Raw genomic sequence first — 15525 nt, 5'->3', positions numbered from 1 at the left:
GATAAGTAAAATTCTCGAAAAACATGGTAATCTGCCCTTATCGGAGTTCCTAAAAACTCACAATCTACTTCATTCTACCCAAACAGGATTTTGACCTCAACATGGCACGAAACCGCTCTTCTTACTGTGGTTGAGGAATCCAAGAGACTCCTTGAACAAGGAGGATCAGTTGCTATTATTCTTCTTGATCTGAGTTCCGCATTTGATACATTAAACTACGACATTCTTATAAGTAGACTCAGAAATGTTGGAATTGCGGGAAGCGCTATCACCTCAATACAGCCCTTCTTAGAAGGTAGAACCTTGCATGTCTTTGAAGGAGCTAACGTCTTGCAGCTCTGGTGCGGAGTGCTGCAGGGTTCATCACTGAGCCCTACTTTGTTTAATGTATACATGAGGACTCTTGCAGATATTGTTCTACCTTATGGGATCAATATAGTCACTTATGCGCATGAGACCCAACTGATTCTTTCTTTGAATCATTCTCAGAACACTTTATCCTCCCTTGATTTATGCTTAGAAAAAGTGGCAAAATGGATGGAATATTCCTGTCTTAAGCTTAATGAAGACAAAACAGAGCTGATGCTCCTGAGCAATACCCTTACCCCAGAGCTGGGGTTGGCATGGCCACATTGTCTTGGTTCTGTCCCTGCCCCTAAGTCGATGATCAGAAGCCTTGGTATGTGGCTAGATAAATCTTTTAAATTTGACCATCAAGCGATAAAGTTAGCAGCCACATTTTTATTTTTTATTTTTACGGAGTTTTATATAGCGCGAACTTGACCCAAAGGTATTGGGTATCAGATCGCTTTACATAGCACCTGTTGCGTTACATGAGGACACATTCATTTTTGTTAGGCACAGTTAGGATGCTTTGTAAAACTCTACCTTTGCTTCCTCCCACTGGTGGAGACTGATGGTCCAGGCTCTGGTTCTTTCCTATCTGAACTACGGAAACTCCTTCTATCTAGGGGCCCCAAAGACAACCACAAGGAAACTGCAAATAATACAAAATTATACGGCTCGGATGTTGCTTAACATTCCCAGAACCCAATCGGCCAGCCAAGCACTGAATACCCTACATGGGCTGCTGATAACCAAAAGAATAAAGTTCAAATCTCAATGTTTGCTCACAAGACACTCTGGGGCAAAGACCCCTCATTCAATCATTCTCCTATCTCTTTTTATCACCCCAGAAAAAGCTTACAATCAGCCAACTTATTTTTGGCATAAGTACCCCGAATAAAAATGGAAAGATATGGAGGCCGCCCTTTTTCATATAATATCGCCAAGTTCTGGAATGCCCTCCCTCCACATCTGCGCTCACTGACATAACATCTTCCCTTATAGAAGCTACTTAAACCCTGGCTTTTCCAGAATATTGTATGCTAACCATAAGCCATTTTTATTGCTGTTCTGTGTGCAAAACTGCTAGCACTGGGATCCCTTTTGGTAGCCATGCGCTCTAAAAGTGTTTCATAATAGTAATAGTTTTGAAAATGTATATAAAGAATGGAAAAAATACATTAAATATGCCATCAATAAGTTTAGCAGCAAAGCGTACAATTAACAAGTACAAAGAACTCGGTAAAGTTCTATATGAAATCTGGCACAGATTCACCTTCTAAAGGTGAGAAGTAGGGGTGTTCTGGGGTACAGAAAAAGCATGCCCTTTTATAGGACTTTACGCAATGTTTTTCTTATATTAATGCACAGGTACATGGTTCTCAGGATATGCATCAATGAGGAACAACCAGGAGGAAACTAATTTCTACAGAATACATTTGAGGATTCTCTCAGAGTAGTATTGCATTGGATTTAGCCATTTTTACAGTTTATACAAGTATCCTAGTTGATGCATTGTACATTAATAGCATGGGACAGTTGAAACGTCCTTGGTTAGGTATGGTGCTAGAAGTCTCTGGGAACATGCTTTATTTATAAGTGTGAAACTTGCAATTATTTATTTAGAAAAGGAAACAAGAGTACTAGCCATCAATGAATCGATCACTTAGGATTTTAAAGCACAGCTAATCACCTACGAGGGTATTGAGGCGTGGAAGACCTTGCTGCTTCGGGTGGGGACAGTTGAACAGCCAGGTCTTGAGTCCTTTCCTGAATTCCAGAAGAGAGGATGAGGTCTGGAGGTGAAGGAGGAAGTCAATCTAGGACTTAGCAGCGAGGTAGGAGGAGTGTCCTCTATTGTTGCCTCACAAAATGCGGGCGTGTGTGCGTGAGAGGGAGGCAGACCGAAGGTATCTGGAGGGTTGGTGGAAGTTCATGTGGTGGTTAATGTATGTTGGTCCTTGATTGTGATTGGCTTTGTAGGTGTGGGTTAGCATCTTGAATTTACATCTCTTCTGAATGGGGAGCGAGTGGAGCTTCTTAAGGTGGGGCGTGATGTGGGTCTTTTTGGGGAGGTCAAGTATGAGTCTGGCACTTGAGTTTTGAAAGGGCTTCAATATATTCAGGAGGTGAGTAGTGAGTCCTATGCAGAGTACTTTGCCGTTGTCTAGCCGGCTGGTTACAAAGGCTTGAGTGATGTTTCATCTGGAGTTTACAAGGAGCCATTTGAAGATTTTCCAGAGCATGCGAAGAGTAAGGAAGCAGGCGGATGAGGCTGATCGATCTGGCTTTTCATGGTGAGCTAGCTGTTCAGGATAATGCCAAGGTTGAAAGTATGGTCTGTCCGAGTGAGTGAGGGTCCTAGTTTTGAAGGCCACCAGGAGTTGTTTCACGGGGAGTTGTTGTTACCGATGATCAGCACTTCTGTTTTTTCAGTGTTGAGTTTCAGGCAGTTGCTTTTCATGCAGTCGGTGACGCTCGTCATGCACCTGTGGAAGTTGTTGGTGGAGGGGCTTCTGATAGCCAGAGGGTGAGCTGGGTGTTGTGAGCATAGGATATGATGCTTTGTCAATGTGTTCTGACGATGTTGGCCAAGATCGTCATGTAGGTGTTGAACAGTGTGGGGCTGGGTCACGAGCCTTGAGGGACACAGCAGGTGATGTTCTTGTGTTCCGAGGTGAATGGTGGAAGGCGGATCCTTTGAGTTCTTCAAGGTGAGGAAGGAGGAGATCCATTTGAGGGCGTCTCCTTGAATTCCAATCTGATGAAGCCTATTAATATCGCCTGATATATTACGACAGCGAATCAAGAAGAGGACAGTGTAAATACAGTTTATGTTAACGTAATCCCAGTTTCTAATGCATTTAAAGCGAGAAAAGGAAAACAGCTCTGACAGCGATATGTAATCGGAGCATTAAGTGATAGCTCATGCTGTGATATAGTGGTCTTTTAGGTGGTAATGCAATTTGTTCATACAATGAACATGAATGCAGATATGTGTATAATAATAAATTCACAAATGCATGAAGTGATGTGAAAGACGTCTTACATTTAAGTCATACACCAATGTATTCTTGTCATCGAATTATCACTATTTAATGTCACGCCAAGCCCAACGATTCCACCCATTTCAGCCATGTCTGGTGAAGCTCCCTTGACTGTCTCATGTGAGTCTATGCTTGGTAATTCTTTCTGCCCTCTAACTTTTTCTGTGGGTTTGTTGATAGAATTGGGGTTAAGTACAAGCTGTTTGCCGGAATGAGTATATTGTCTGGTCCAGTTATGTTGTTTCCATTGCATTTGGGGAGTTGAAGTTCTGCATTTGTTTTGGGGAAAACCAAGGCTACAAAAGTTAAACCAGGACTTTATACTCTATTCAAGCTTTACATGGAGCAACTCAGTATCTCTGCATCAAAGTTTAATTTACTCTAAGTTCAAAATTATGTAATGTTTTTAATACGCTTCTAATATTTTGAACTCTGAAAAATGGTTACTTTTCACTCACAGGATTTTGTCTTGTACATATTTTTTAGGTCAAGCCTAGGCAACGCGCATGTGCTGTCTGCAATACCTGTTGTATTCAACAAAATGACTTTATTCCCACCTGCTACGTACCATTGGTTCACTCCTGCGTCGCTCTTCTTTGCTGCCCCCTAATTTGTACATGCAGCCGATACCTCACTTCTGGTCAAGGCTAAGATGCCCTGGCCAAGAACAGTTTCCTTACGTGTACTTTCTTTATCTGCTGTTTTAGAGAACTTTTTTTTAAAGGTTGATTTACTCTTGTTGCTGCTTCTGCCCACCCTCTGACACAAATGTAGCGTTTCCCTTAATCAAATGTTCACATACTCTAAATATAAATAAATGTAGTGTTTAATATGTATTGAGATCAATACTTTAATCTAAAGTGGGACTGTAATCTGCTTGAACAAAGCCACTGAATTCATGGTGATTCGCGTTTCCAACATTGCTTATGGGCTTCGTCATTTCACTGATAATGTGCATTTTTGCACCCACCATCATTGGTTTATGAGCTTTGCTTCTTTTGAACTTATTTTCACATTCATTTGTGCTTGTATTGTGGTCTTGCTCATGAAGTCTATGGGGCTTGCTGATGCTCAGTGAGACAGGCTCGGAGATTGTACTCAGATATTGACACCAGTCCAGGTCCAGAGAATCACGGACTCCAGGGCATATTATCAAGCCCATTATTGCCGCTTTAGCGGCCGTTTTCGACCGAAAAGCGGCGATTTAAATATCGCTCTATTATCAAGGACACGCTAACAGGCTTTAGCGCATGTATCCTTGAGATAGTAACTGTTTTTTATCTCATTTTGCATGTCAGCAATATACATCGCTAATGACATGCAAAGTGGGCGTACCTCAGCAAAACTACATGAGAAACACTCGCGAAATCAGCTTCGCGATATTTACAAGGCTACACCGGACCCGCGATGCGGGAATAAAAGGCGCGCTAAGCCCCCATTATCGCAGAATTTTAACTCCTGCTAAAAATCTGACTTAGCCATCTCTTCAATGGCAGGTGGATTGATGGGCTAAGTACACCATTGCGTATCATCAATCATTTCCTTTAGGCTCTTGATTTATCGCAGGTTTTCACCCGCTATTGTGGTTTATCGCCGTCTATCGCTGGAATTCACATCGCCTGTGAGCAGCGCGATGATAATACGCCGCGAACAGGGCGATGTATTCCAGCGATAAGGAAAACAGCGCTATACTCAGTTTGCGATAAATATCACAGATCGTTTCTAATATGCCCCTCCATGTCCCTTAAACGGTAGGAGCGATTAACAGGGTCCAGCATGTACAGCGGGCACTACTGAATCTCTAACCGCCTACATTAGTACATGTCACCGGCAGATAAGCATGAGGCTAGAATAGTCTGTCCACTTCAGTACCTGATGTGATAGCACAAACTTTGTAGTCTTCAGCTCTCTATTTGTTTTCACATGAAGGTCAAAGTCATATTTGCGTGGGTGTGTCTCAAACCATATATTATTCTTTTGCTGATTAAACTACGACAGAAGGTTTGCCGGTGTATTTAGCAGCAGCACCATTTTTGTAAAGCTCAACTGTGTAACTCCCAGGCCCCCGGCCCTCCCTCCTCCCCCCTGGCGTCCTATCTGAAGACTCTCCACGTGTCCGTTCTGCAGCTAAGCCGCCTACTCTGCAGGTTGTATCATTGTTGCAGTTCACTGTCAAATTGTCTCCTCAAATTCATAACATTCAGCGTTATGGCTTTTCAGTTTCTTGCTTTCTAAACAATAGGTATGTCTATGCAAACTAAAAAGCATCACATGTGTGCATGCTGGTATTGAAGCTCTTCTTTAACAGATTTACATGTACATTTTTTGCATTAACACAGGACTGGACCACCCTCACTTTGTGGTTCGCGTATTTAAATATGGCGCCACAGGTTGGCTGTATACAGCCACCTTTTATCTGCTGCTGGCAGCAAATGGCGGCACACAAAGCGTCTGCAGCGTCGGCGGAGGGGTAGTCGTCATCGATCTTGATCTCAGTGATCATGCCTGGTCCCACCCTGGCCACGTATAGCATGCTAGCCCGCTTTTGAGTCTTGTTCCCCTTCTTCAGCTGCACATGGGTATTAGAGGTTAGAAATCCCTTTTTATCGTGTATAGTCAGTCTCAGCTGATCCCTTCAGCATTTCATCCTTCCAGTGTCGAAAAGAGAGGCATTTTTATTTGATTATTCCTCTGACTAACATTAACTTGACTATATTGATTGGTGAAGGTTGTGTTTTTTGTGATGATCCGTTGGCCACACTTTATAGGCACAGGAATATTTACTATTGTTTTGGACCAAATAATATCTATAATGGGTGTTATTTGACTGTATGTTATTCTTTATGTCATTTTATATGGTTGAATTCTGGAAAAATACACCGAGTCTTTACACTGATCTTGACGCTGTGAGTTTATTCCATATTCATTTTATTCAACGCCACGCTAGGCACACAAACATTCGGTTTCTAAATGGGTCTTGTGCTTTCTCCTGTAGGTAATACGCTTTCCAGATGACTTGTCCTGATAAAACCCTGCAAATAGCTCTTTGATCAAAATGTCAACATTAGGATCCCCTGGCCAGTCTTAACATGGATGAAAAATGGAAGTGTGATTTTGAACAGAATTTTACTTATTAGTCTAAAGAGGCCAGAGAATATCACTTAAAGCTGTTTTTTAAAATGTGTTCATTATCACTTTATGAACCTCTCTCTCACTGCATTGCCTGCACTCTTTTACTTTAAATGACAATTGTATGTTCTGTACCTACTTCATGATTGAAATATTGCATAATGAAGGCCCACGCATTGTTTTGATCATAAAATTCAAAATAGACTGTTTAATTCATTGTACCGCCGATTGCGGTAGGACGGTTGCCACTATTTGAAAGAGTCTCACAGGACCCTTAAAATTATTATTATTAATACACCCAGGGCCTGATGGGCTGATTGGGTTCAATCAATCAGGGGGCTAATAAAGCGCGCTACTCACCCGTGAGGGTTTCAAGGCGCTGGGTGGCAGGGGAGGGGGGCAGCTCCAGTTCAGTTGAAGAGCCAGTTCTTGAGGTTCTTCCTAAAGGTGTGCAGGTTCGGGAAGCATCTGATGTTTGCTGGGAGCCCGTTCCAGGTCTTGGCTGTGATGTAGGAGAACGCTCGTCCGCCAGATCTGCTTCTGCGGATCCGGGGGGTCTCTGCCAGGGCGAGGACAGTCGAACAGAGGTTCCTTTTGGGTACGTGGAAGGAGACTCTCTCGTTGAGGTATTTGTAGACGTGGGTGAGGAGTTTGAAGGTCACTCTCTTCTCGACGGGGAGCCAGTGAAGGTCTCGTAGGTGTTAGGTCATGTGTTTGTGTCGTGGTGTCCCTAGGACGAGTCTTGCTGCGGCATTCTGGATGGTTTGGAGCTTGTGCAGCAGAGTTTTGTTGATTCCGGCGTAGAGGACGGTGCCGTAGTCCAGCCTGCTGGTTATGAGTGCGTGGGTGACGGTCTTTCTGCATTCGGGGGGTATCCATTTTAAGGTCTTTCGGAGGATGCGAAGGCAGTTGAAACTGGTGGAGGCAACGGAGTTAATCTGGCGAGTCATGGTGAGGGAGGAGTCCAGGATGATGCCGAGGTTCCTTGCGTGGTCTGTAGGGGTAGGTGGACTCCCGAGGGCAAAGTGCCACCAGGTGTTGTCCCAGGCCGAGTTGGAGGGTCCTAGGATGAGGACCTTGGTCTTCTCCGAGTTGAGCTTCAGGCAGCTGTCTTTCATCCAGCGCGCGACGTCCTTCATTCCTTCCTGGAAGCTGAGTCTGGTGTCTTCAGGGTTCTTCATGAGGGAGAGGATGAGCTGGGTGTCGTCGGCGTATGAGACTATGTTGAGCCCATGCTGTCTGACGATGGGAGTGAGGGGGGCCATATAGATGTTGAAGAGCATGGGGCTTAGCGACGATCCTTGGGGTACTCCGCAGTTGATCTCTTTTGGTTCGGAGAGGAAGGGAGGGAGTCTGATCCTTTGGGTTCTGCCAGAGAGGAATGATCGGATCCAGTTGAGGGCGGTTCCTCGTATCCCCGCGTCGTGAAGTCTGGCTGTGAGCGTGCGGTGAGAGACAGTGTCGAAGGCTGCGGAGAGGTCTAGTAGGATGAGGGCCGTGGTGTGTCCCTGGTCGAGTAGATTGCGGATGTCATCGGTGGCGACGAAGAGGGCGGTCTCGGTGCTGTGGTTGCTGCGGAATCCGGACTGGGAGGAGTCTAGGATGGAGTTCTCTTCGATGAAGGTGGTCAGCTGAGCGAAAAGGAGTAGAGAGATGGGCTGGTAGTTTTTCAGGTCTGTCGGGTCAGCCGTGGGCTTCTTGAGGAGGGGCTTAACTTCCGCCCGTTTCCAGTCGTCTGGGAAGATGCCGTATTTGAAAGAGGCGTCGATGGTCCGTCCTAGTTCGGGTGCGATGGCGGCGGCCCTGTGGTAGATGTGTGGAGGGCAGTGGTCCGTGGGGGCTTCGGAGTGGGTGTTGTTCATGGTCGCGGTGACGGGTTCTACTGTGGTGAGATTCCATGTAGTGACGGTCAGCTGGTTGTTGGTGGTGGGGAGGGGGGTCGTGTCCGGTGTCTGTTCACTGAAGTTGTCGTAGATGGCCTTGATTTTCAGACGGAAGTAGGAGCTGAGCTAGTTGCAGAGTTCCTGGGATGGTGTGACGTCTGTGGCTTTGCTGGGGGGTTTGGTGAATTGCTGCATGAGGTTAAAAAGTTCTTTGGCGTTGGTTGTTGGTGTGGATCTTGTTCTTGATGAAGGTCCGCTTGGTGTTTCTTATTTGCCGGTGGTATTCCTTCTGGGCATTCTTGTGGTTGTTCAGGTCTTCCATGGGTTTACGGTTCTGCCAGGTTTTCTCGAGGCGTCTGCAGGAGCGTCTGGCTTCTTGGAGTTCGGTGGTGAACCAGGCGGCCTTCGGTGGGCGTTGTTCTGCGGGGTGGCCAAAGGGTGCGAGCTTGTCAGCGCAGATGGAGATCCAGCGGTGGAGTCCTTTGGCTGCGGAGTTGGCATCGGTCGTGGCGCTGGGCGGGGGGTCTAGGCAGAGGGTGGTGTTGAGGTGTTCCTCTGTGATCTTGCTCAAGTTCCTTTGTGGCGGGCGCAGGGGGTTTGGGTGCAGTGGTGGTATTGAAGGTGAAGTGTACGCAGGGGTGGTCCATCCAGAGGAGCTGGGTTGTTCTTTGTTATTTTATTTACGTAATGGTTGCAACATAGCATACTTGCTGGCAGAGTTTTTTTTCCTGTTCAAAGCTGCTTTCGCTATGCATCTGAAGACAAACTCTAGAAGAAAAATGTTAACCACAATGGCTGCTGTTTAAATTTGACAGCTCTGCTACAGATGACATTGTGGAGGCCCCCATCACAACACCAGTCGAACCATCAAAGTTCTAATGATTCCCCAAGCATTTAAAGAACAATTTTAAAACAAGGATGGAGCCATCACCAGATTCATTGTCCGCTGTGTCTAATTTTCACTTTCAACGTAAGTCGTAACCATCCCGTTGTCCCATTGCGCACACTTCTCTCTAAACCCTCTTACGCTCTCTCTCACGCACATATCTTGCTCCGGTTTCATGCTCTCTCCTGTCATACATTATCCCCGACCCCTTACAGCAATTCCTTTTCAATTTTTTTAATTCCATTTCTTCATTCCTGTCACTTATTTCCCCCCTACCCTACCTCATAACCTATTTCCCATTTTATGGTTCTTCAGCACCGCGAGGACATACGAATATAATCACTCCGCTGCTAACAAGAAAAAAAAGTAAAACACATTGTCATTTACAACTCCAATATCTTTAACTTTTACAAATGTGAGACCGATTGCATTGCAAATGCTTGTCATTATTGCTTTTCCGCCCCTAAAATATTTCAGGTGCTCCATTTAAAGATTGTCCCTTTTCACTGCACACAAAAGAAGTGGTAATTTCCAACGTAACAATCTACAGAACAAAATGCGACACTTTGTATTTAACTGTCATTCAATTGCAATAATACACCTGCTTGCTTGAAATAAAGCTATACAATACTCCTCCATATCATGGCCGTCTGTATTGCCCGCTGAATGTAAGCCATAAACATAAAAGAAAGATCTCCTCTCCGCGTCGTGTGTTCAATGTGTGTGGCTGGGGGCGTGTATGCAAATAGCAGACGGTCGGCCAATCATTCAGCAGTGGGCGGGGAAAGGGCCAGGGCATGTGGGAAACTTGTTTACAACTAATAGAGAGAGCTTTAACCGGGCCGGCAGCGTCAGCCAGGGGAAGGAGGAGGGACGAAGGAAGCCCAATGAATAGAGATATATTATCACCAGCAGGGGGAAGCAAAACCAGGCACAGGATCGCCTCCAGGAACCGGCTTCAGCAAGAGACACCCGGCTTTTGCACAGGCATGCCCTGTGCAATGGGCACAGCCTGTCTGTGCACGACCAGCAGTGAGGCTGCTGCAAGGCGCCCACCTGCATTTTATGCATGCCACCTGGCTGTGGACTAGGCTTCCTGAGGGCTGCATTCAGCGGGGATCCACGCCTGGTCTGGGCTGCAGCCCTACGTGAGGCTGTGTGTACTTTCCACGGGGAGGCTTTTGGATCTGGAAACAGGGAGCGCGAGCCAAGAGGGGGTGTGTGAGGGGGAGAAAAAAACAATTTCAAAACAAGCTCGGGGGTGTGTTTACATTCTACCGGACCGGAGAGCGAGCGCCGGGGAAAGCAGGTAGGAGGCTTCAGAAAAGCACGGGGAAACGCTGTTTATACAAAAATGAGAGGAGTTGCAATGCTGTTGTGAATGCATGCTTGTTTATGTTTGCACGTTCTGTTGCACCCGGCGCGCGATTGTTTTGCAGCACTCGATGATCAACGACGAAGCGTTCCCTTAAAAGAACAGCTGCGTAGATTTGGGCGCCTTTTCTGTGCAAAACAAGGCGCTTTATTTGCACATATGTGAATTAAGGCAGTAATATTGGGTGGAAGCGCGTGTAATGTTAGCAATGTACGCATGGAAAGGAGGTGCGTGCAGTACGTGACAGCTGCTGCCCGGCACTATCTGACAGGTAGTCTCCAGGAGCCAGCCGAAGCCGGTTTGCACGAGTCGGCCAGAAGGGTCTCTGCATGCGCAGTGGTGACCACCGGCTTGTTTACGCACATTGTGCATGGGCTCTGTGTACGGCAAGGACGTGGGGAACGGTACGTGTGCATTTTATTGCGGTGTCCTACTTTACGTTTTCTGGGGGCGTGCAGCGCCTCGGGGCAGCAGGAGTGGGCGCTGGCATTGCACCGCCCCCTCCTGCCGCCGCCAGTCTTGTTAACCGTGTGCGTGCAGGCGGGCCGGGCGCAGCGCGTGCATATGTTTGGCACCGCTCTCGGCGCTGAGCTGGCTACAAGAGACATTCTTACTTTTTTTTTTTATCGCGGCTTCGGGGGAACCCCCTCCCGTCCGCGTGAAACCCCTCCTTCTGGAGCTGGCGCTTCCGATCGAAGGCGGGCGGGCATGGCCTTAACCGGCGAGCGGCAGACACACCCACCTCCACCGTAGCCAGAGTGCCAACTCCCACTCTGCTGGGTAGACCGGGCTCCTACAGCCCCCAGCGTGGGCAGAGCGGGGGCGAGGATCCTACCCCCGGAAAGAGGGAATGGCATTCTGCACAGGACGGAAACGGGTTGTTAGATGTCCAGGGGTCAATGGGGTGGGTGTAGCTACTATTCGTTGGAAATCCAGTATCTCGGCTAAAAAATAAAACTTGAATAAGCTGTTTAATTTTCCAACATAAACGATCCAGTGGTATCTGTTTTAATGGGAAGTGGACCTACTAAATGTATGCGTTGGCTATCTAAGCAAAATAATGCCTCGAAGCCCCCCATTGTGTTCTAAACGTGTTTGCTTTCCTAGGTGGGTGTGTCGCCTAAGTGTAGTGCCGCTTCTGAGTGACGTGTGCCAATTTTCGCTCTTACATTTAGTGTGTTTGGACGGGGAAAGTAACTGCTTTCGTAAATGGTATTTCACGAAAGGAGAAATGAGGGTGTAAATCTCACCCCACTGGAAATGTTACTTTACCGCTATAGTAAGTGAGGTAGGAACTTCCACCCTCAGACGGGTAGACGCGTGATAAGTCAGTATGGGGGGGGGGGGAGTGGGCCAGATTATGAATTCAGTGTTCCTAAGAAGCCAGGAAGTCGAGGTAGACAGGGGTAATTTCCATACCCGACCCCATCATACACTGCACTCAGCCGGATAAGGCCAAGTAGAGAGGAGCGGGGTTTGCCAGTGTGTAGGTTGTGACCTACCGGTAGTAGTACCAGCTAATTTATGTAAATCACTCCTTGATCTTCGTGTCTTCCCAATAACCAGGTGGAAAAGCAGCACAGGGAGTGGGTGCTTTGCACACCCCACAGTCGGCCACATTGGGTGAAATGCAGACCCCACAGTCTGGCACATTGGGTGCATTGAAGACCCCACAGTCGGGCACATTGGGTGTATTGGAGACCCCACAGTCTGGTGCATTGGGTGCATTGAAGACCCCACAGTCGGGCACATTGGGTGCATTGCAAACCTCACAGTCTGGCACATTGGGTGCATTGCAAGCCTCACAATCTGACACATTGGGTGCATTGCAGACCCCACAGTCTGGCACATTGGGTGCATTGCAGACCCCACAGTCGGGCACATTGGGTGCATTGGAGACTCCACAGTCGGGTGCATTGGAGACCCCACAGTCGGGTGCATTGCAGACCCCACTGTCGGGCACATTGGGTGCAATGCAGACCCCACAGTCGGGCACATTGGGTGCAATGCAGACCCCACAGTCGGGCACATTGGGTGCATTGCAGACCCGACAGTCGGGCACATTGGGTGCATTGAAGACCCCACAGTCGGGCACATTGGGTGCATTGTAGATCCCACAGGTACTTTGGTTGCATTGCAGACCCCACAGTCTGACACATTGGGTGCAATGTAGACCCCAAAGTCAGGCACATTGGGTGCCTTGGAGTCCCTACGGTCGGGTGCATTGGAGACCCCACAGTCGGGCACATTGGGTGCATTGCAGACCACATACTCAGGCACATTGGGTGCCATGCAGCCCCCACTGTCGGGCACACCATGCATATCAGCATGGGACTGGCAAAGAAGAGTGCTAGTCGTAGTTTGGGTATTTTAAGCATTGAATTGATGGTGCTGGATCGGAATCGTAGAGCCTGGTGCCGAAGCAGCCCAGGATTTGATGAAGTGGTGGGTGGGGATGTGTGTCTGTCTGCGTATGTTGGAGTCCTCCTAGTTTGGCGTCCCTTTGGGACCACTAGGGGCATCTGTTGGCTATCCTAATATGCCGAGGTCCAATCTGATAAGTGTTACCCAGTCCTGTCGTAATAGTGGCCACCCCTGGCATTATGCTTTGCATTGTGGTTGGGCTCTTGAAGTCTATTTTTAATGGTAATACATTGCCTATGCCTGTATTTGTAGTTTTAGGTACTTGTTAACATTAACAATCTTGGTCTGAGGGACCAAACGTCAGCTTAGTAAAATTGAAAAGTAGTATTTCGCCTCAATGCTTTGGGGGTTTTCAAAAAATTACAAGATTTTTTTTTCGGCAGTAATTGAGTGTTTACTCGATATTACAATCTAAATCTTGTATTTGGTAACCGAATGTGTATTTTTAGAAAGTGATATGATGATGTTCACAGATAACATTTGGATGATATTTGAATAATTCATGATGAGTTGCTGATTACTTCCTTGTTGACAAAAGTCGCATGAATCATGCGCATTGTGGTGACCACTGATGGTAATCCTGAATTTGGGGGGAGGGAGGCTGTTGAAAAGTTATGTGATGTGCTCACTATTATTACAGTGATGTTAGTAGCTTGGAACGTGTTTCATTGGTAAGAATAAACTCTATTTTGGGAAAAAAATTGTGGTAAGAATAAACTCTATTTTGGGAAAAAAATTGTGAGTCTCCTTGTGAGGAGCCTCAAGCGGAAGAGAACAACTTAATGTTCCCTGCTTGGTCACTGGGTCACAGTTTGGATGCGATTGAACTTATGGGCTCTCCGGAATGAGAATCTTTCTATGTATGAAAGAGGTATTGACACCTACCCTGTGACAGAAGTGCAGCTACTCTAACTGCTACGATTTGTTGTAATACATGCCTACGCGCTTTTTGAAACCTATCCTGCACTTACCAGACAAAGGCTCGCCGTGAGGGGAACGGCATCTTGAGGGGAGAGACGCTCCTCTTTCTCACTCGAACTGGGACGCCGCCGTGAGGCTCCAAGACTACAAACCCCAGCATCCCCAGCTCCGGGCGCCTGCCGCTGACGTCATCAGGCAGCGCCCGGGCTGCTCATAAACCCCCCAGGCACTACGCAGCGCGGGACGCGCGCGGGCAGCGCCCGGGCGAAGCCCGGGCCAAGGGCGGGCCCGTCCTTGCCCGTCTCTGACCGATCCTGACTGGACTGGGCCACATCTCTAACGCTGTTGTGATACTATACCCAAGGTAGAAGGGCGCACTTACTCTTGTTTGGACTTGAAAGTGATTGTTGCATCTCCTTGTTTTGCTTTATAGTCGCTCATCTTGCACAGCTAGTATTTTGTTCTAGTGGAGTTGTATTTTATCTTCTTCTAATTGACCTTGTTTAGGTTAACGACCATATTGGCTCTAGTATTGAATGCTTAGTATAAATGGCGTCCAAAGGTAAACGTACCGGTGGGGGTGGGTCTGTGACCGGTACTCTTGACCATTTTATCACTAGAGCTGTATCAGTTCTAGAGCACGAACTTGCTATAACTGAGCGTCGCTTGTCTGTAGAGCTAGCGCAAGCTAGACGCTCTTCCTTGGGAATTTTGGCAGTGGCCAAATCTCCTTCGAAGATAGCGGTCCAGAATGGGGGCGAACTAGCTCTGCAGGAGAATGTTGGGACAAGTCCTTCCACATCGCAGTCCTGCAGTGTTGTGTGTGATGCTCCTGGGGACTCTGGTGACATTGCGATAGCAACTCGCAGCCCCCCCATCTCTAATAAATTAGCTTTAACCCACCCACAGACTAGGGCTAGTAAAAGAATTGCAAATCCCCCTAATGCCAAGAGGAAACGAGTAGGGGGGTCCAAGGGAGGGAGAAAGGCCAAACACCCTAATGTTATGGGAAAATCTCCAATGGGGGCAACACAGGGCGAAGTTCCCTTATCTCCTAGTGGGAATATTACTTGTCATACAGACCAGCCCCAATCGAGTAATATGGTTCTCGAAATAGAAAAAATGGTCCGTTCTCTGATTCTTCCCGTGTTGGAAAGGGTTAAGCTAGTTAGTGAGAAGGTAGATAGATTAGAACAAACTGTTCTGGATAATTTTTGCTCACTTAAAAATGTTATTAAACTAGCTACCAAGGTAAGGGACAATCCTGTAGGGGTGTCCTCTACCCTTCCTACTCTCCCGCTGGCATCCTCTGCTAATGAAGTAGTGCACGGGGTTGTACCCGAGGTCGCTCTCCCCAAGGCACAGGTCACTGATAATTCTAATTTTATTAACCAATGTACTGATAATTTGGGAGTCAACCTTCCGAGTGTGTCCAGTATTAATGCTGGAAAAAAGTCTATGAACAAAGAAAGGTCCTTGGAACCTGGGGTTAAAAACAGTATATCGCCTAGGGCT

The 15525-nt window shown here is 47.1% G+C and overlaps 1 protein-coding gene across 2 annotated transcripts in view; it reads left to right on the top strand.

The window, feature by feature from the left end:
* The first annotated feature begins 10467 nt into the window (after window positions 1-10467).
* Window positions 10468-15525, top strand: part of ZNF395 (zinc finger protein 395) — a 96801-nt gene continuing 91743 nt past the window's right edge. The window contains exon 1 of one of the 2 annotated variants that reach the window (XM_085613067.1): window positions 10468-10599. The gene's annotated coding sequence lies outside the window, so the exon portion shown is untranslated. Of the gene's footprint in view, window positions 10600-10944; window positions 11070-15525 lie in introns of those variants that run through there. The other variant, XM_085613068.1, reaches the window with a different exon arrangement.

This window comes from Triturus cristatus, chromosome 6 (genome assembly GCF_964204655.1).
Source record: "Triturus cristatus chromosome 6, aTriCri1.1, whole genome shotgun sequence".
Lineage (NCBI taxonomy): Eukaryota > Metazoa > Chordata > Amphibia > Caudata > Salamandridae > Triturus > Triturus cristatus.
The sequence above is the reverse complement of the archived record's forward strand: the minus strand, read 5'-3'. Positions and strand labels throughout refer to the sequence as shown.